The following is a 21,340-nucleotide window of genomic DNA, read 5'->3' on the forward strand; positions in this document are numbered from 1 at the left end:
TCATGTGAAGCGCGTCACCATGGGTAAGGCATGGCGACTTTCCATCCCATCTTGCCAAAGTATCCTGTCGCTTTAACGTTTCTGGTTATATTAGATTTACAAGGATTACAATACAGGCGTTTAGATTCAGTTTAAGTTCAGATGTATGTTCCCAGTGGAATTGTCTCCATTGTGTAGGTAAGGGTGAATAAAATGTTCATAATTTCTAAGCTAGAGGTTGATACCCACTTGTGCTCCTAAGACCCGTGCCATTCTACCTCTTGTGCACCTGCCACAGCCTCCAACGGCCTTGTCTTGCCAAATTTCCAATTACAATTACTCGCATGACGCTCTTGCATCCAGCAAGAAGGATTGCGTACAAAAGTATGATAAGCACAGTGCAACGGGATACAACAGAAGGATAAGTATGATTACGAGGAGGGTTTGTGGGAGGAGCATAAACTCAAGTGGGCGGAGACGTGGCAGCAGTGGCGTGCAGTGAGGTCATGGTCACGGAAGCTAGAGTAAAAAGTAGTGAGGAGACCTGCACAGTCTCTTAAAACCTACTAGTATCGCCTGCTGGCATGACGTGCTGCTCCGAGCTCTCCCAGTATCAGTGTTGGGAAGTTAACAGATAGATTGACATACGTTCTGGACTTGTGTTTTTGGTTTTAAGAGACTTATATAAACAGAGTTAACAGTAAAATAGAAGAAACATTGGAACATTGTTGATGCAGTGTTTTGTTTTGGCTAAAGCACAAGAGAGAAGGTTCAATGAGCTAGCCCAGATTGGTAAGTTGAAATGTGTTGTGCTCCTAATATAGTTCATGGCCTTTAACATCCTCACGTCAGTAGCAGTCAGATAAGTCGTTGTGTAAATCTGATCCTCCAAGCCATGATAGACACAACATCGTGTGGTGAAGTGAACATATAGAGTGCTCGCTCAGTAGCAGCAGCAGCAGTCACCCCCACCACTTCTACCACCACCCCTGCCGTTTCCACCACCAGTCCACCACAGAGATGAGCTGCAATGTACACTTGTTGATATCACATAGTAGTTGTTCTTGGCGGGCTCGAGCTGGACCCGTTGGAATGTCGATAAGATATTGCAAGTAGAGGAGAGCGTTTTGGGTAGATCGTGGATAAGTAGGTAAGTTATTTACCCATTCGTGCTGCCGATATACGAGTGAAATATAGACCAGTGGCCGAGTGAATGACAATTTGCTTTGTCTCAGAAGGTATCCAGCTTAGCACTGTAGAAAATGCACCAGATTGAGAGAGTGATTTTTTCTCCATTTGAATTCAGTTTTACCTCCGAGATGCAGGGAATCGACATTGTTTAGAGAGCAAACGTTAGCAAACTTTGAGTGAAAAATTTGTTCTGGTATGTGATAGACTTACGTAGGATCGGTTGGATTGGATTGTGTTGTTATGAAACATCAAAATATTCGTATTGGAAGAGAAAGTATAATATGAATTTGTGTCCAGTAATATCTTTTGTGTGATAGATTTTAAAAGAATTTTCAGTGAATGTTGGTTGTCCAGTTTCTTGGAAACCTTTGTTTAGAAAGGACTAGTTGATAGGATCTACAAAGAGTCTAGTCAGATTTTATATAAATGTTTATGTGCTTTTCTGATAATATAGTACATTAGTATATTTATATATCGAGGGATTGCCAGCAGTTAACTAGAGAAGCTCTGTTTTGAATGGCACTGATTGATTTCCACCAACATATTGAATACACTATTCACTTTGGTGTAAAGAAGATTTTTATTTTTATGATTTTAAATCAAGATAGTGAAAATTAGCTACCTTTTATTATAATGCCTCACAGAGAAAGTGAATATAGCACAAAGATAGGTGATAGTATACCACCTCCCTTGTGATTATGTGCCTTCAGAAGTTGGTACCTTGGTTCATTTGTTGCACATCATGCATCTATGGTGGGACATTATATTTGTACCATATTTTATTGTGCAGTTATTTGTATCCCTTTCTCAAGAATGAAGTATTCAAAACATGTGAGAAAAGTGATTTTGTGGCTGTAGGCAGTTAGTAATAGAATATGGCGTTTTCGGATCTTGCTGAGGAAGTGATGTCTTCAGATTTCTATTTTGTCAGCTTTGCTCAAAGTTCCAGTTCACCAGGATGGAAATTAAAGAGGATATAAGTTCTTATAAAGTAGCTTATTGGAGAAAAATAATAGTGATAGATATTGCCTTAAATTTCACTGACAGGAAATCCACTGGCAGTGGTCATAGGATCCTCTCATAGATTTCTTTGGGAAGGACAGTTGTGTGTGTTGTATTAATATGATACAGTTTGTCAATAGCTTAGTGATAGGAAGGGAGTAATTGTTGGTCGTCAGTTTTTCTTTTGTGTAAAGGTGGAGGAAATACAGTTGAAGTTGACAGAGATCGTGGACTTGGTCCTAGTAGCGTGTCAGCTCTTCTGGACTGCACCTTGTAATGAAAGAGAGGGTGTTGATGTGATAATGGGTTATGAAGGTGGGCATCAGGGAAATAATTCTATCTTGCAGACTATTACTTGCATGTACCTCTCATTGGTTGCTATAGAACCCAATGACCATTAATTGTGAAAAGTTATGATGAATATATCATTTTTACTGGACATTTGATTCTAGGGTATTTTCTTGCATAGGATTATTCATTTTTAGTGAGGTGCAAATGGTGGACAGATGTTTTGTGTATTGTAGGTGTTGGGATGGAAATAAAATCCTGGTAGCCAAATGGTTTAAATTTTGTTTTCACTAGGGAAGTAAAGTGTGGTTAGGTTTGTGACATAATGTTGCTGGATATATTTCTTTATCATGGGTGAGTGGGGACATGTTTATATTGTGACAGGTTGATATTACATTTTACCCAAAATGAATCACATACCAAGTTTTAACTGTGCATCATCTCTTGTTTTATATCTTTCTTGTAGTATATATTTAATGTGGTGAAAGTATGGTTTGGTGACATCACTTATATCACTCGTATAGAAATTTATAGGAATGGGGTATATACTGGTAATTAATTTATTGTTGACCAAGTAGGTAGCTGTGATACCCTCGTCATACTGAGTACTTCTGGAGTATTATTTGATTTTTTTAAGTTTGTGGTGTATTTGGTAGCTGAATGTTTTTTTCAAAGTAAAGACCTGTAAGGAGTTGCTCTCTTCATTCCACAGCAGTTGAGAAGTGTGTGCTTGCAGATGGGCTCGCTGCATTAGATTATGAATGACATGGGAAAAATACAAAATGCATGTCTGCAATTTTACTCGTGTACACACACATGCAATGTGTGTGTATATATAAATATATATATACATATATAATGCTTATGCAGTACATATAGTACTGTACATGTGCACATTTTTGTGAAAGTTTGATGCTATGTGGAAAAAAATTTGGTTTGGAGAAATCTGATTAGACAGGAATAACTGTATCCTTGGCATATCAAGCAGCATTGGACAGGGAATAAATGTAATACATAAGTAATCATAACATAAGTGGACACTTGACTTGATTAGCAGAGACTCTTGACTTGTAATAGATACTGTCCTGTTTAAGGACAACTGCAGGAAGACATGGGTGAAGTGGTATTTCGTACATTTCAAACTACTTTGTGTAGGTTTCATATTGTGTGTCCTTAAAGTGTGCGCATTTACTTAACTGTAATATGCATTATAAGAGTTATTGTTGTTGGGTTCCTGGCTCTGCTTCCATTGGTGAAACTTAGCTTTGAATTAGTTTAGGTTTGTAATATTTTTTTCTTCCATTTTGTTCCGTGAGTATATGTATGGGGAACTCCGTTTCTTAATATCCTTCAAACGCTATGTGTGTTTTCTTATTTTTATTATTGTTGCTCTTGTTGTTTTCTTTTCTTAGTTTCTTTTCATGTCATTTAATTTTTCTTTTATCCTATATTGTCTTCTTTGTCATTGGTGTTTACACCCTTTATTGTTCTGAATACCACCTTTTCTTCCTTCCAATGTGGAACATTATGGAAGTCCTTACATGATCTTTCATTGTATTTTGTCAGCTAGCAGGGAACTCTTGTTTGTTGTTCTTAGATAGATAGATATATCCTGTATGGATAGTGGTGTAGGTAAAGTCCAGGAAGGAGAAGTACCTTATTCACTTACTGGAAGCCCACAGCCCTCAGTGGCTCCCTGGGAAGAAGGTATGGGGTGTTGTCTGCTGTAATAGTGTGGAAGTTTTTTTTTTATGTCACTGGTTTGTAGTGTTTGGAAGACCAGCAGTCACTAATTGTCAGCTTCCTGTATGTGAAGAGATGGAGGAAATACACTTGAAAGTTGATAGAGAAAGCTCAGACCCAGTCAGGAGTTTGTGGCAGCTCCTCTGGGCTCCACTTCTGATTAACCCCTTCCATACAATAACGCCTACGTAGGCATCATGAGGCACAAGAGGGTATATGAGGATGCCGGCATTAGCGTCTTGATTATATTTATTTTGTAGTTGTAGCTGAGTGACTCCCATATTCTGTGAATTATTGGCTTGATCTTATTTTCTGTGATTAATATTCAAAGTGAAAGAGAATGAATAATGAGAATTTGACTAGTGTTGAAGAGGTTAAAGTGAGGGTATATGTTTTGAAGATGGGCTGCTTGGAGACCATCCTGCTGATAATTGAAGATTAAGAGACATTGATCTGCTCCTATATACTACTAGTAGGTAGACAAATACACTCATTGTAGTCGACTATTTGCAAGTTAAATCAAGATACCATCTTTAATGTTAGATTAGTCTTCTGTCCTATTTCATGTGTAACTTTGTTGTAAGAGTAATGCGAGTATATTTGCTATAGCCCTCCTATTCAGACTTAGAATTATGACAAGATTTTGGTGTAAATGAATATTTGACCAGTTGGTGACTGTAAGAATTAAATGAAAAATGCTCTGAAGTACTTGCCATTCATTCAGTTGTTAATATATTTCTCTTTAGAGAATGTCATGATCCCTTCATATTGGATGAGTGTTATGTAATCCTGATTGATGTTATTTGTATCACTTATATATTTAATGTGTTCAGTATGCTTAGCATATGGTCAATTATCTTTACTAGTACATGGTTTGGATGGGGGAGTGATTGGCATATTTATCGGAGGACTGTTGATCTGCAATTTTGAGTGGGTTGACTGGCTTGAAGAGGTAAGGCATTTTATAAAATGGTGTTTTCTATAAATATATTATGGTGTATGTTGTTTTGTTTGCCTTTGACTGGTTTGTGGAAAAATTAGGTTTTCATTGATATTGGTTAAGATGAGTTTTTTGTGTAAGGTGGATGAAGTGTATGTTCTAGTGGAGTGGTTTAAGGAAAATGCCTTGTGTGTGGAATGTACAGTGGATCAGGTATTAATTAGGTGATAATTAACTGGTTGTATAAGAGTGAATATTGCATCTCATTATTAGCATGTGGTAAAGATTAACTTATGATTACCAAAGGACATTGACCTTGTCTTCAGAAGTTCTCATGTAGTCTTTAATATAACCCAGATAAATGTCATTATGAAAATGAATGGTTTTGAGTCATGGCATAATAACAATAATTAACTGTGCAAATGAACTTAAGTAGATGATTATGTGTATGTAAATAGGTGGTTATAGTTTGCATGTGTGTATGGATATACATGGGACTAATGTCAAGTACCTGCTAAATAGATGCTGGAGTCCCTACCACTGAGCTTCAAAACTCAACACCATTTTGGAGGTGCAGCCCCAAGAGGCTAATACTGTCACTCAACTCTGTATTTCCCACACCTCAACATGAGATCTGACAACACAATTGCTCCCCTTCTGGTGACAGAAACTATTCCACACTACATAAAACACAGCAGTCCAAAGTTTCTTCCCAGAAAGTTGTATGGTAGTGCTTGAGGACCATTTCCAGCAGCTTTGGGGCTGTGGGGTTCCAGTCAGTGAAACAAGGTAATGGTACTTGTACATCTATGTATAATACTCTTTGATCTATATATATATATGTATATATAGCTTTAAGATATGTACATGGAAATGTGGATGTCTTCTCCCTCTCATATTTGTCTTACCAACCTTTAGCCCCTAAACCTTGCCTGACCTTCCAAAACTCCCACTAGCTGCCAGCTGTTTGCTTGGTGCATTGGTGTTGGGTGTCATTGGAAAGAAGAATGCACGAGGCACATGGCTTCAGGCAGCCTAAACAACAGTGCAGTAGTGTTCTCAGCCACGCACAAGTGGTATGGCCAAGTTTCAAGTGTTGGCATTTGTGTTTATGCTTTCATTCACCCACACATACAGTACTCATATTTATTTCTGGGTTCTCTGAATGTCAGCTCTTATCTTGTTCTCTCTCTTTCTCTCACTTCTCTCTCTCTCTCCTCTCCATATCTCCTCTTTCATGAGTGGATGGGTAAGTGAGAAACTGGTACCAAATGCAGATATTGGTAAGATGAGCTCATTGGAATGCTTAGATCATTCGGAGATATGGCATGCATCATGTGTAGGCTTAGCATTTGAGCATTTGCCATTATTTGAATGTCCAGGTAGAATATTTGTTTAGTTTTTAATTAATGTTTTAATATTTAATTTTCATCTTGTATAATGCGTATCATTTCTCCACATAGTTTGTATGGAATGGTAGGAATAGTGGTGCTCACAGGGACACACACACACACAACTTGGTCGGGACTGCTCGGACAGACTGTCTAGGGAACGACAACAACAACAACTTGGTGGTATGGTGGTAGAGCTCCCAGCTGCCACTACAGTGGTCAGGGTTCGAATCTCGCCCAGGGCTGAAATAGTTTCAGTATTGCTGGGCTATGAGTTGTTACTCTGACTCTCATGGGCAAAGAGTTGGGTGTGTGTGTGTAAGGTCACATTACCCATAGATCAGTTATATATGAGCTCTGAGCTCTTTTCCTGTAGGAAAATAGCTGTCAATCACAAGTCCAACATGTGATCCAAGGCCATGGCGAATCACACACACAAACACACACAAAAGGAGAGAGCTTCCCTTAAGAATAGCTACAGCCAGTCTATGATGTGTCCAGTAGTTGAGGATTATATTCTCAACTCTCGAATTCTCATGTCAAGTCGTCAGGTGGACAAGGGCTTTGTACGGCAGTACTAAACAGTTGGGAAGGTACTTGAACGTTGGTCTGGAGGAGTGTAAAGTGCCTAGAGATGATTTTACAAGAGTCTGGTGTGATGAATGCACAGGGGATATTATCCAATAAGAAATCATTTGGATGCTAGGGGAGTTGGTTGAGGGTGAGTGATATTGGAGGAGTTGGTGGTATGTTTCAACCCAGCATGGGTGCATGTGTGCATTTTCAGAGGAGTTTTTTGTTTTGTTTTCTTCTACATTGTAGGAATAGAACCTGTTGTGATATTTGTTCAGGAAAGACTGTTTGGACTGTTGTGTACGGTTTAAGTGGGTCCATATTTCCAAAGGAATTTTGTTTTGTTTTCTTCTACATTGTAGGAATAGAACCTGTTGTGATCTTTGTTCAGGGAAGAAAGTTTGGACTGTTGTGTGTTTGGTTTAAGCTGGCATGTTTCTATATCAATGGCATGTAAGAGTAAAGGGGAGCTGTTGCTGGTTTGCTCATTTGTTAAGGTGTAGAGATAATGCAATTGAATTTGTTAGAGATTGTAAGCTCAGTCTAGGGACCAAGTGTCGATCCCTCAGAGCTGCACTGTGAGCATTTTGAAGGTGGGCAGCAAATTGATTGCCTCTGATGTTCATCTCACACAGTTGCTATTTGCGGGCATGCAGCTTTCAAGTCTCAACCAGCCCATAGTTTTTATTATTTATAATGTTGGTGATTATTTGTTATATTTCTCTGTAAAAAAGATGCTGTATGTGCTCTTTTCCCTACAAAATGTATATAAAGTTCAGGATTTAAACCAGTTTGCATTGTGAAAACCAGTGATTCAAGGCTCATAGGTTAGGGTGTTTGCTACATTTTTAGATTTGCAAAATGTATCAATTTTCCTTGTGTAATATGTTATTACCTTACCTTTCATAGATCTCACTAGGCAATGTAAATTTATAGACTTCTTTTGTTTGTGTTTTTTTTCAGCCATTTTTTAACTTGGAAAAAGCTCAATAATTAATGATTTCATTAAAGCTCATTCTGATCGTTCCACGTACAGTAGTGTCATTCAGTTTGAGGAACCAAGACCTTGCCAGAGCTTATTTAAGGATGAAAAATTTTGGTCATACAATGTTTTGCTCAGTAGAGCAACTTGAAAGAGCTCCAGTTAGTGAAATATTGTACAACCAATAGTATTTTTTCTGGCAAAACTGTCAGCATATGTCATTTTCAAACAACGTAGACCAAACAGGGTTGATAGTGAAGAAATGCGTCACTAAGGGCACTTCATATCTGCTTCATATGTGGTTCATAGTCCTGTTTTGTGCAGTCATTTAACGCCTTTACTGTATTCTGTGGATTAGTATTTTGTTGCCACTAACCAATACTTTGTTCTTGAGGATGAAATTGCACCAAGGAAGTTTAGATTGGTGGTAAAGGAGAGATTTAAGGAGGGGTAGAAGTTGTAATCAACATTCTTCTTTAAATGGAGATTAGTTCCCAATCATAAAGGAATGCTGCAAGACGGGTCTGTAGGAGTGTCACTAAGTCTCCAACTCCGTAAAGTATTGACTGCATGAAACTTGTGCCGTCAATACCCCATATGGGGTTTGTTGTACTAGATTTTATACTGGCTAGTGCTAGATATTTTTGTTTAGCATAGGTTGTTATGTACTTTAGTTTACTAGCACTTTTATCTTTGTAGACAATCTTGCCTTGTACTTAGCGAAATATATCAGGACTCTCTGAAGCCCTTAAATGTGGTAGTGCATCACATATTTTATTCTGGTTGGTGCCAGATAATTTGAATAGACAAATAACTTATACTTGTAGTGTAATTAGTACGTATTTGAAGATTATATATTTCATATGTACAAGCGTGGGATGAAGGGAAGGCATTGCGCATTGTTCAATACTGACAACCCAGTACTACCACCATATTGACATCGGGAATAGCGTGCGGTCAAATGTGAAATGATGCCATAATGATTGAAAGGCAGTGGGGGGGGCGTCTCCCCCCCTCTCTCTCTCTCTCTCTCTCTCTCTCTCTCTCTCTCTCTCTCTCTCTCTCTCTCTCTCTCTCTCTCTCTCTCTCTCTCTCTCTCTCTCTCTCTCTCTCTCTCTCTCTCTCTCTCTCTCTCTGATATATGTTTGAGGAAAACGGATGTCCATCTAAAAAGTTTTAAAGTGTGTGTTGTAGTGAGAATTGGGTTTGGAGTGGTGGAATATGATGGGAGTATTCTGGGCACGGGAAAGAGAAGTGTAGGAAATTGTTGCACATAAACGACTTTGTTAATGAGTCTATTGAGAGGACGCGTCGCTTCCCGCCTGCCTGCCCAGCTGAAGTTATTTTTGCTGCCACTTTCGTCATTGTTGCGCGCATCACGATAGGACTTGGCTTGTTTTCAGCCGCATTTTCATTTCAACTCGAATGCGTTGCATCGCGTCAGCTTCGATCACTTTGATCTGCATTTATTTTCACCTACTTTCCAGTGATCGCTATTGTGTGCAAGTGGTATTTTAATCAGGTATTGTCACATGCGAAAGGAGATGCGTCAGTGGGGTTCGTAGAGTTTGAGATTTGATGCGAGATGGGATGGGGGGGGGGGCCTGCCGTTGCGTTACGTCACGTCGTTAGTGAGACTCTACTACAACGTGTCCCGGCCCCTGTAGTAGTCTTCGCTTTGCTCACTAGTTGGCAGAGGACGAAAAACTCCAGATGTGCTGCTCTTGTTACAACTTCGTGCGCGCTTTTTTTTTTCGCGTTGCTCACGTGTGTATGTGCGCGCGTCTTTCTCTCTCTCTCTCTCTCTCTCTCTCTCTCTCTCTCTCTCTCTCTCTCTCTCTCTCTCTCTCACTCTCTCACTCACTCCCTCCCTCCCTCAATTTTGACACGTATCATAAGCCATTTATATTGGTTGAATAGGGTATGGATGTGTCCATAAACTATAATCACGAAAACTTTCATAAACTCATAACTTGTGCTTCAGTTGCATGCGTGTGTATGCGCATGCGCGTGCATAATATATTTGAAGCAATGCAAATCTGTTGACACTTCGGCCTCGCCTGTTTTTTTACTTGAATATTATCAACATTATTGCCGCACGGCCATAGATTTGTTTTCTGTTGCCGTGATGCCTGATCATAATAAATCCTGACATTGAAACACAATCGAAAATGTCAAGGGAGGGGAGTGATGGAGATTAGAACGGATACAAGAGAACAGAGGAGTGAACATGGCCTTTTACATAAATACTGGAAAACAGGCGATTGTCTTCATTCATAGAAGGCAGAGGGGAGGGGAGGCTGGCTGGCAGAAAGACGGTTGGAGAGAAGGTGCGTTGAGAAAGGAAGAGGAAGGTATTTGTACAAGGAGAGTAGGACGAAATAACCCATTCTTGCTCGTAGATGGACTTGGGTTGTATCGCCCCTGCATGTAGCCCTTTTTCTATGGGCCTTTGTCATGTTATTCTTAGTTTTGTTATACTGATACATTGATGTTAGGAGCTGTGTTACTCGTTATTATCGTGATTATATTTTGTTTTGTTTTTGTCTTCGTTTTCAGTACTCGGAAAAAAAAATCCTAAAATTCTTCCCGGAGGAATTAGAAACGCATAACAAAGTAACTCCAAACATTCATCAAAACAAAATTGCATCAGAATATTATCTCCCGAACATCGTTTGTGACCGCACATCCTCTGACCTTTATGATGATGCCTAGCACTCACTCACAGGAGTGGGGGGAGGGGGGGTGCTGCTGCTGCCTTGTCGTACCCTGAGTCTAGCCTTTGCAACCTCATGCCATCCATACTCATCGGGAAAGTGACAAGGTCTTTAGCTGAACATGCCCCAGTTCCTCGTGGGATGATTGAAGCTGGATTTTAGTCTCTGTTGTGCATGCATATAGTTTCAATTTCTGCATGTTGGCCTCCTCGAGTCTCTCGATGTTGATGGCTTAGAATTAGTGGAGTGTGGTTGATATATATATATATATATATATATATATATATATATATATATATATATAGTGTGTGTGTGTGTGCAGGAACCACAGAAGAAAATTAAACAGTAGACGGTAAGATCTTTCGTGTATTACCGTCTACTGTTTAATTTTCTCCAGTCTTCTTGCATTTTGTTTCTCACGACGAAGTAAGGTTCCTGCATATATATGTATATATATATGTATACATATATGTATATATATATATATATATATATATATATATATATACAGACACACACACGAATTTAAGAGCAAAGTAGACACTGCGAGATATAAAGACGGGACAGCACGAGCATAGCTCCCCTTCCCGTAAGATACAACTAGGTACATACACGTCTCTTTGGGGTCGTTGCCGTTGTTCTTCCGTCTGAAGGGTTGACGCCCGCCCTTGGGGAGCGAGTCAGACGAACTCGCGGCGTGTGAGAGGCGGAACTCCTTCGAGGAAGAACGACCTTCGACCCGCCCTGCCGCATATGGGAGTTCGAAGAGAAGCGTTCACGCTACGAGGCACTGAGCGGTTGGTCACCTTTTCCCCTCTGTGCTGGGACATACAGTGGGGGGGAAGTGGATGTCGTTAGCTTCGTGTGTGGGTCTGTGTCGTCCTCGGGGCAGTTGGAACTACCTCGTTCGGTGGTAGCGTACGGACCGAAGGGGTGTCGGGGGGGTGGGGGTCGCAGGAATAGTACGTGGACCCCCCCCCCCGAGTCACCACGATTCTGCCTCCTCTTTCTCCTCCTCCTCCTCCTCCTCCTCCTCGCCTCACGAGTGACCTTGTAGCACCATTGGACCTTTGAGGGTGCCTGCTGTGGGTGTTCACACTTGGGACACTCGGGGTCATCGGTGACATGCGCTTGGGGCTCGAGGGTGAGTGACGGTGGAGGAGGAGGTGGAGGCCGAGGTACTTCGGCCGATGGGGGGGGGGAGTGGGCGATCGCCAGCTGGGACTTCTCGCGGGAATGCGGGTGACCACTCACGCCGGACACCTGCTACACGTACACACACACACACACACACATATACGCATGAGCTCTGAGCTCTCATTCGGAAGGGTAATAGCTGTCGATCACGAGTCCAACATGTGATCCAAGAACATGGTGAACCTCTCACACACACGTACACGAGCTCTGAGCTCTCATTCGGGAGGGTAATAGCTGTCGATCACGAGTCCAACACGTGATCCAAGGACATGGTGAATCACACACACGAGCTCTGAGCTCTCATTCGGGAGGGTGATAGCTGTCGATCACGAGTCCAACACGCGATCCAAGGACATGGTGAATCACACACACGAGCTCTGAGCTCTCATTCGGGAGGGAAGTAGCTGTCGATCACGAGTCCAACACGTGATCCAAGAACATGGAACACACACGAGCTCTGAGCTCACATTCGCGAGGGTAATAGCTGTCGATCACGAGTCCAACACGTGATCCAAGAACATGGAACACACACGAGCTCTGAGCTCACATTCGCGAGGGTAATAGCTGTCGATCACGAGTCCAGCACGTGATCTAAGACCATGGTGAATCACACACACACACGGTTTGACCCGATGGAGACAGACGGAACTCCACGAGGATAGCTCTGATCCTGTGCATTACAATTATGTAAATACGTACGCACTCGCACGCTATGGCTGGTGGCCTTGTACGCTCTATGATGATGATGATTTCAGCCTTGTAAAAAAATATCACCGATTGTAAAACTCTTGGCCAGGTGTGTGCATGTATAGTCCATATTGTTGTCTGTTACTTACGCTTATTATATGCTGGTTGGTGTGTGCATTGTATGTATATAGGGCTCATTGTACATGCAAGGATTTACATACTCCCCTTCTAGTGATGTGGCTCTAGCGTGGTCAGATTGCTTCATTGTTTTTTTTTTCTTGTTTCGATTCTGATTAGTTATCTAAAATACGTTTTGTTTAAGAAAAAAATCTATGGTCAAGTGTCAACTTGGTACACAGGATATGCGTGGTCTGTTCGGATTCGAACCCATTTCTGAGTAGATTAGGTTCCACGGCGGCCATAGGGGAGTGGGGGGGTACGTGCCTCGAGTATGTGTGCGCGCATGCACGTGCGTTTGTTTACACATGTCCCTAACTGTCATCTACAGGAAAGATTTAGATTCTTTTGTGGTTTTATCTTGAGCTGTGGGAGATGGAGGGGTTTGGGAGTGGTGATGTGTAAATATTTTAACACAACCCAAAAGGATTTATCCCCGTCTTCTCCTTTTCTTCATGAGGGGAGGGGGAGGGGTCGCCGATTTAATGAAGCGGCCGTGCTGCATTGCTTCTGACCCAGGGTAATGGGCGAGATGCAGGGATGACCCGTCATCCAGGAGGAGCTAAGATGGGAGGGAGGGAAGGAGGAGTTGGTAAATGGGAGTGGAATGAGTTGAGATGAAGTGGGTGGGAGTGGAGTTATGTCTTTTGACTTTTGGCAGCCTCCTTTGTAAAGGGGGGTGGGAGGACCCCTTGGTGTGTGTGTGTATCATAAGTTGTATCATCTTCAGTTATTCCGAGAATTAACTCTTCTTTACTTACTCTTGATTTCTTGCAGACTTCTTGTCTCTTTCACGGCACCATCCAAAAGATCTTGTGATAAGCTTCCCTCTTCAATGACGTGATCATCGCGATCACGTCACCTGTTTCTCTTTCTTTTAGCGTCAGCACGTCTAATGGTCCTAGTTCGAACCTGCCGCCAGCGAGTTGGACCAAGGTCATGGTTCATTAAATCCCACTGTACGAAGTCCTCGATAAGGGACACCGTTCTAGCCTCCTGATAGGTGGGAGTTTGCGACGTTATACCGGATCAGTCATGTATCTGCTAAGCAGAGGGTAAATTTGTTTGTTGATATTAATGTCTCAGATTTAGTGGAGCGATCACAATTATTCTGCATATTCCAATTTGGGTGGCTTGGGCTCTTCACGTGTCTCTTTGCTTCTTCTTTGTCCAAAGAGACGATTACTCTTATCCTCCTCATATTCCAGTTTGGGTAGGTTGGGCTTTCCATTAATCCGTTTTTATCATCCATCCAGAGAGATATTTTACTCTTATCCTCTGCATATTCCAGTTTGGGTGGTTGGGGCTATCCAGGAGTCCCTTTGTTTCATCTCTGTCCAAAGAGACAATTTGCTCTTATGGGCAGCGGAGTGTCCCGTATGTCTGCCCCACAATGTGATGTATCCATCGAATGACAAGTTATCTATGGGCAATACTCCCACATCCTCTTAGTTTTGTGATTGTTTCACTGCATGTTGCGTAAATAATTTACTATTTTTAGTTGTATGTTGCGTTGCAAGTTCATACACCACATTTGGCTCCAGTCGTGTATTCAATCTTGATGTTTAAGAAAATATCTGCTTTAATTGTTTCTACTCCTTGGTCTTGCGTCGTCTGTAAACATGTCGATGTAGCGTGATCTGCTTTCTCTCTCTTTCTCTTTGTGTGTGTGTGGACAGTATGTTCATATGTTCGATAATCTTTACCTTACTCAAGCCAAACTCTCCTCCTCATGCAAATAATTTTCGTTCAGAAAGGATCGTGAGTAGAGGTGGGTTGGGTGGGGGAGTGCGGGTTCAAATCCCGTCGTGTCCCAGCATTTGCGAAGAGGTGGAGATCGAGATGCAAATGTGTGAAGTGATTGGGGGAGGTGTGTAATGCCAGCGAAATTGATTCTGTCCTTGAATTGCTCTCCCTTCCTCCCACTGTGAGAGTCCTGCCTTCCCACGGAGGCGCGCGTCGAAAAGAAATGTGTGTCTACGTGCCTCGTTGTGCCCTGAGGGGTGCGCCGAAATCACAAGAGGCCCAAGTCGAATTCACCTAAAGAGGAAAGACACGTTTACATCAAACTTAAATAAACATAGGCAAGGGGAGGAGACCTGTTTGGATGCTCGTATGTATTTGGCGACAGGCGTGTGTGTTGGGGGGAGGGGGTCACAAGAGGCATAAGTCAAATTCACCTAAAGAGGAAAGACACGTTAACATCAAACTGAAATAAACATGGACAGGGACCCGTTTGGTGGATGAGGGACATGAGAAGGAAATGAATCATAGTCAACTTTATTTGAGGTTAGCCGGGGGAAAGGGATATTCAATCGTATCGAAGATGAGAGTAGAAGGGAAGTTCACAAGATTGATCACTGGGTAGTAGGTTTGAACTCTGGGAGTACCGTTATAGATCAAGTTGGAAGTATCAAGATGTACTGAACGAGTGTGTTTGGACTTCGGGAAACTGATACGGTCTTGGATAGTGGCGTATGGGGAAAGTGCATGGGAGGAGGGAGAGGGAAGTCGAAACTGGGTTGAAGCGGTTAAGGTATGTCAGGAGGAGCGGCCGATCAAGTGAAAGGGGTCAGAGGAGAAATGAAAGGGAGTGTGTGGCAGAATGGAGTAGAGAAGATATGGACATGGGGGGTGGGATAGGAAAGGGAGTAAGAAGGGAAATTGAAGATGTTTATGAAGTGAGGGAAGGACACGGATAGAGGAAGGCAGGTGAGAAGGAACTTTAGGACTCAGAAGTACAGTAGAATGTCCTTAGTGATTTTTAGTTTTGTGGTGCTCATTGATTTTGAGGCAGAACAGTGTCCTGTCGCTATCGGGGAGTTTGTACCAACGGCATATAGCAGCTTGCATCTCGGATTCCCTCGCCGCACTGCCTCGCTGGTGCACAATCCCGGGGTACTCTCGATGGCTCGGCACGTCCATGGATTGCCGGTACACGTGGGTTGTATGATGTACCTTTTCTACATTTGGAACCACAGTAAAGGCGAAGAACTCAGATCGTGGAAATAAAGAGGAACCTTGCAACCAGGCCGACTCATGATTCACGTTTATGTACTGGTGGACAAAGACGGCAGTGTATTCGTCCAGGTGCACCAACCGAAGTCCAGTGTCCAGCTGCAGCCTGCCAATGCGTTTCGCACTCCGTACTCAGTCTACGGGGGTTGGTACCCCTCCATGGCCGAGTACTCACTTCTCGGAAGTTCCAAATTTAGACATTGGAGAAGTAAGGAGACTTGCTTTCACTTCGCCAAGCCCCCCAGCAGTGCAAGAATCGTTCTTGTCTATGCGACGGCCTTTCCGAAGCCGAGTAGAATCGTCTGGTCTTAAACAGAATAAAACGATTGAACGTCACCGTAGCTGAATAGAATCGTGTGATGGTGGCCGGGGTGACCCCAATGGGTGAATTGTCGCTTTCATGGAAGCCCCCGAGCCTCACTCTTTAGATCATGCACAGCAGGAGATGCCTCCTGTTGTTTTCCTTCGGGCTGGCGTCACACGATTTTATTCAGGTTTCGGTCCCAGAGGGCTGGGAGATAGTTTTTCATCGAACGTGGAAGAAGTATAGGCCAAACGGTCACCTCGTAGGCTCCAATTGTCACCGAAAGCCCACGGCCACTTTTTTTTTTTTCTTCTTTTTTTTTAACCACTGCCATTGAAAGGGTGGAGTGCCGCAGTCACTAATTGTTCATCCGTGCCATTCGATGCTTCTAGATGACCAGTATGGCAAGTAGTTCCATGGACACAACTATCAGTTCGCCAAGGTATGTGTGGTCTGATTCTGGGGCGGGGTTGCTGGACTTCTGTCGTCAACTGTGACGTTGTGTGCGCACGTGCACTTGGGCGTGCACCCTCGTGGTACTCCCTACCCCGGGTACCATCTTCACCCATCGTTTCCGTCTCAACTTTCGTCTTTGGGTCCAAACCCATCGTGACGGGTTCCCGGCAGGCTCCGGCCGGTGCCGGCAAGCAAGGGCGCCAGGTTCTGGTGGCGAGGAGCCGGGCCCGGGTCCCCGCACGGCCATCTACCTGCTGCTGCAGGTGAGCTGGCGGGCTTACCAAGCCCGAAGCATGACCTTCACGTGCGGTCGTGTTCTCGGGCCTTGGAGAAGATGGGGATGCCCCGTCGATCCCGCGGGTCTCGGTGGGACATCACGTAAGGATCATAGGCCAGCGGGTGCTGAGAGCTCCTGCCAAAGCACCTTGTCCCACTTGTAGAGGAAGGATTGGTGGTCGTTGATGAACATTCAAATATGAGACGTTCGACACAGATTGTGTACGTTTGGGAGTATTGTTGGGAGTACCACTGAGAGTATCATTGGTTAGGGGGAACAAGACGAACAAGTTTAAGTCATTCTTGTAACGTTGAGAGTGATTGAGGCACCAGTCATGACGATCATTCGAGAGACAGCCTTGGAGACGACACAGCCTCTGCAACACATTGCAATGCTTTGTTGAGGCATTTGTTAGGCGCGCGTTCCGTTTTGGAGTTCATGTGGTTCGTAGTTTAACCCATGGCATATCTTCAATCGTAATTAGTAGTATAATGATCATGACTACATTAAATGGTACGCAAAGGATAAATGATCTGATTTTTTCCATCCGCTAGCGCGGTATACGAATGTTACTATTTGTGATGCGGTGGATTAATTCAGGCGTTAGTTAATTGTTCATAGCAAAATTGGACGTTCTGTATTATCAACGCTGCTCTGAATATAATCCAAAGCAGTGACTTTTTTTTCTGTCCCATCCAAGAACGACCTTGGAGTGGTGGGGAACGTGACCTTTTCGCGCTACAACGTTGACCTTGTGTCTTAACTTGGTCTTGCCACGAGATGGCGCGACTAATTATTTAATGTGGATCCTCACGTTCACTGTCCCCCCCCTCTCTCTCGCCCTCTCCCTCTTACCCTCCGCCTTCTCTCTCTCTCTTACCCTCCGCCCTCTCCCTCTTACCCTCCGCCTTCTCTCTCTCTCTTACCCTCCGCCTTCTCTCTCTCTCTTACCCTCCGCCTTCTCTCTCTCTCTTACCCTCCGCCTTCTCTCTCTCTCTCTCTCACCCTCCACCTTTCTCTTTCTCTCTCTCCCTCTCCCTCTCTCTCTCTCTCTCTCTCTCTCTCTCTCTCTCCCTCTCCCTCCCTCTCTCTCCCTCCCTCTTTCACCCTCTCCTCTTTCTCTCGCCCACCGCCTTCTTTCTCTCCCTCTTCTCTCTCTCTCTCTCTCTCTCTCTCTCTCTCGCACGGGTGGAATTCGACTTTGGTCGATCCTTTGACCTTTGCATGCCTGTTTACATTCTTCTGTCTGTCAGTCCCAGTGGTCCACTTGAAGAGGCTTGTTCTGGTGAAAGCAGGTTGATTTTAATCCGCCAGGTGCGGCTCTCGGATTGGCCCTTTCCGATCTGTGACACAATTTATTCCTTGATAACGCCAGGACATTTTGTTCAGCTAAGGAGAACCGGGACAGCATCTTGTATCTTCTCTCCTCCCCTCCTCCCCTCACCCCCTCTCTCTTCTCTCCTCCTCCCTCTCGCCTCCCCTCTTTCCTCTCTCCTCCCGTCTTCCCTCTCTCCTCCCGTCTTCCCTCTCTCCTCTCTCCACCCCTCTCTCCTCTACTCCTCCCTTTCCTCTCCTACCTCCTCCTCCTTCCCTTCTCCCATCTCCTTGCTGGAAGCGTTTAACGTGAGAACAAAATCTAAATTCTGCCACAGTCCTGTATAGCGATTCTCTCTAGTGCGAGTTTCTTTCCTTTCCGTCAGTTTTCGTGAGATTAGACAACCTTCTCACGGACAGGAAAGACTGTGCTCCTTTCTCCCTCTCCCCCTCTCTCTCTCTCTCTCTCTCTCTCTCTCTCTCTCTCTCTCTCTGTGTGTGTGTGTGTGTGTGTGTGTGTGTGTGTGTGTGTGTGTGTGCACCTGACGAATCTATCCCGCCCGCAACAGGTCAGTTGGTTGACTTCGAAACGAAAACCAACGACATGACGTCATGAGGAAGGCGCGCAAGGTGCCAGCCGATGCACGGCGGCTCATGACGCTTTCTCTCCCAAGTCAACTGACCGACCTGCTCTTGTTTAGTCCCGATCCACGGATTGACTCGTGGCTCTTCGATAGCTTCACCTTTTAAGTGCTTTATGCCTGTCGTGTTTTGCTCTGACCTTGGGTGTCAAGGGGTGATGACCTTTCAACCTCTTTATGACGCAAATGTCAGGAGGCGGGATTCAAAAGTCATGATAGCGCCACGCGGCCGTTTGTAGGAAGCTCAGGTATTGATCCAAGCGTGGCCAACGGCCCAATTTTTCTGTATTTTTGTTTTGTTTGGCGTTTTCCAATCAGACACCTTCTTTTAATACGGCTTACCCGCGCGCTACAGCGAGTGATATTGCAATGCAGATTCGGTGTTATATGGTAGGTTTTACGAGAGATGTGGTGAGGATTTTACGATGAAAATAGTGAGCCTGCCGTCGCTTAGGACTATGACGATATGGAATGCATGCGTGGGCATACATGTGTTTGTACACGCGCGCGCGCGCTCACACCCCCCCCCCCCCGTCTCTCTCTCTCTCTCTCTCTCTCTCTCTCTCTCTCTCTCTCTCTCTCTCTCTCTCTCCCACTCTCTCCCTTGTACGAAACGTCCCATGTGATGTGATCACTAGGATTTGCGCTCGTACTTTTTTTTTTTTTTTCAATTAGCAGATTCACATGATTACAGTGTGCATATTCCTTGGGGAGACAAAGGATCATCTCTGTACGTCTGCTCCAGTGGCCTTTGTTCACAAGGTCGATTGCAGGGTGAGCAGCTCACTGTTGCGTTAGACACTTGAAATAAAAAAAGTTATATCTCACTCCCGTTGAGCATTTAAGTAGCTGAAGTTATATGTTGTGATTTTTCATGGGCTTTCCAAATTTGGTGTGTATTTTAGATTAATTTACGAGTACTGATATCATCAAATGCCAGACGAGTTGTCCGTTTGAAGAAGAGAAATTATGTCGTCACGTATGCTCCCGCAAACGTTGAGTAGCTCAAGTATTTGCCGATGACGTCATGTCGCTATTTTTGTTCATCGGCGGGAGACGAGGCGTCCAGCAGAATGCCATTGGGTGTCTGTAAGACTGGATTAACATGGAGCCCGTTATGCAAGGCGCGTCTCGAGGGAGGAAAAAAGACCTTGCAGCATCAAGACCGTGACGCCGTTGGAATTCTTTCTTGCCGGTCCCCCCCCCCTCCCCCCTACAGTTCTAGCTAAAGATTCACTGCTGCAACAGGGACTCTTCTGGAGGTAGTGTGGTCGTAGATGCAAGCAACAGGTCTTTCTCAGTTGTGGGGGCAGGATAAGAAATCCCTTCTTATTGTTTTGAATGGTAACAGTAATAGTTTTAAATGATTAAGGCAATTTCAGTTATAATGGTAATTATTTATTTGCTTTTGTTGGAGTTTGGTGAGTATTGCAATGGGGTCGGCTTTGTGGAGGCTTTGGGTGTCGGAAAGATTTTAAGTTAATGCAAGACATGTTGGTTACATGCGTGTGTGTGTGTCAGTAGTAGGTGGCCTTTCGTCCTTGCTTTGGTTGTTGTTGTTGATGATGTTGCTTTAGGAGCACGAGAGGGTCCATGCATGCATGCATAGGGAAAATGCACTGGGCTTTTTATCACTTGGTCTTTAGGTCAGTGTCTGTCTGTCTTTGTTTCTGCCCCCTTCTCTTGTGCACCATATTCATCTTCCGCATTCCTGTCCTGATCCTCCTTATCCTCATCCTCATCCCCGACCTCTTCTCGTCCTCCGACAGCCTCCTCTTTATCCTCGCACTCTTTCTTGTCCTTGCTCCTCCCTCTCCTCTTGTTAACAATGCTCCTCTTCCCTTCCGTCTCTCTCCTCACTCTTCCCTCTCCTACCCTGCCTCCTCTTCTCCTCCCTACCCCGCCTCCTTCTTCTCTTCCTTCTTTCTCCTTCCTACTACTCCATCCTCCCCCTCCTCCTCCTCCTCCCTCCTCCTTGTTCCTCCCTGCACTCCCTCCTCTGCAGGAGGTGTCTCATTGCTGTTAACCGCGTTTTACTCGCATCGTTTCACATCGTCGTCCTCCTCTTCCTCCACCTTTTCATCCTCTTGTTCCTCCTCCTCTTTCTTCCCTCCCCTCTTCCTTTCACCTCCAGGACAGTATCCTCTATCGGATCATCATTTCTCTCCACATATAGATGTTGTGTTTAATTGGCAGTGATCGCATGCCAAAAGCCTGGTTAGCAGCTTGGCGTGCAAAGGGTTGTGAAGAAATAACGAGAAATGGAGAGATACCAATGGACATTGTCGAAACCGCCGTCTTATGTTATACCCGCCGTCGTCAAGCTGTCGTCGGTCCGAGATAGGCTGCTGTCAGGCGTCGTGGGAAAAAAAACGGTCGGGACTGTAGGTTGTGTAAAGAAACCAAGGGAGGTTGGATGGGTGGGGTGGGAGAGAGGTTGGGGACGAGATTGGTTGTTGCTGT

At 44.0% G+C, this 21,340-nt stretch overlaps 1 protein-coding gene across 4 annotated transcripts in view; it reads left to right on the plus strand.

The window, feature by feature from the left end:
* The window catches only part of LOC143038604 (uncharacterized), a 38,629-nt gene that overhangs the window by 1,609 nt on the left and 15,680 nt on the right, over positions 1–21,340 (plus strand). Inside the window, exon 1 of one of the 4 annotated variants that reach the window (XM_076208043.1) lies at positions 89–771. The exons of 2 other annotated variants lie outside the window; for them this stretch is intronic. The gene's annotated coding sequence lies outside the window, so the exon portion shown is untranslated. Of the gene's footprint in view, positions 1–88; positions 772–925; positions 1,130–21,340 lie in introns of those variants that run through there. One more of the 4 variants, XM_076208042.1, reaches the window with a different exon arrangement.

The sequence above is a fragment of the Oratosquilla oratoria genome, chromosome 24 (assembly GCF_046742065.1).
Source record: "Oratosquilla oratoria isolate Oo_2021 chromosome 24, ASM4674206v1, whole genome shotgun sequence".
In the NCBI taxonomy this organism is placed as follows: Eukaryota; Metazoa; Arthropoda; class Malacostraca; order Stomatopoda; family Squillidae; genus Oratosquilla; species Oratosquilla oratoria.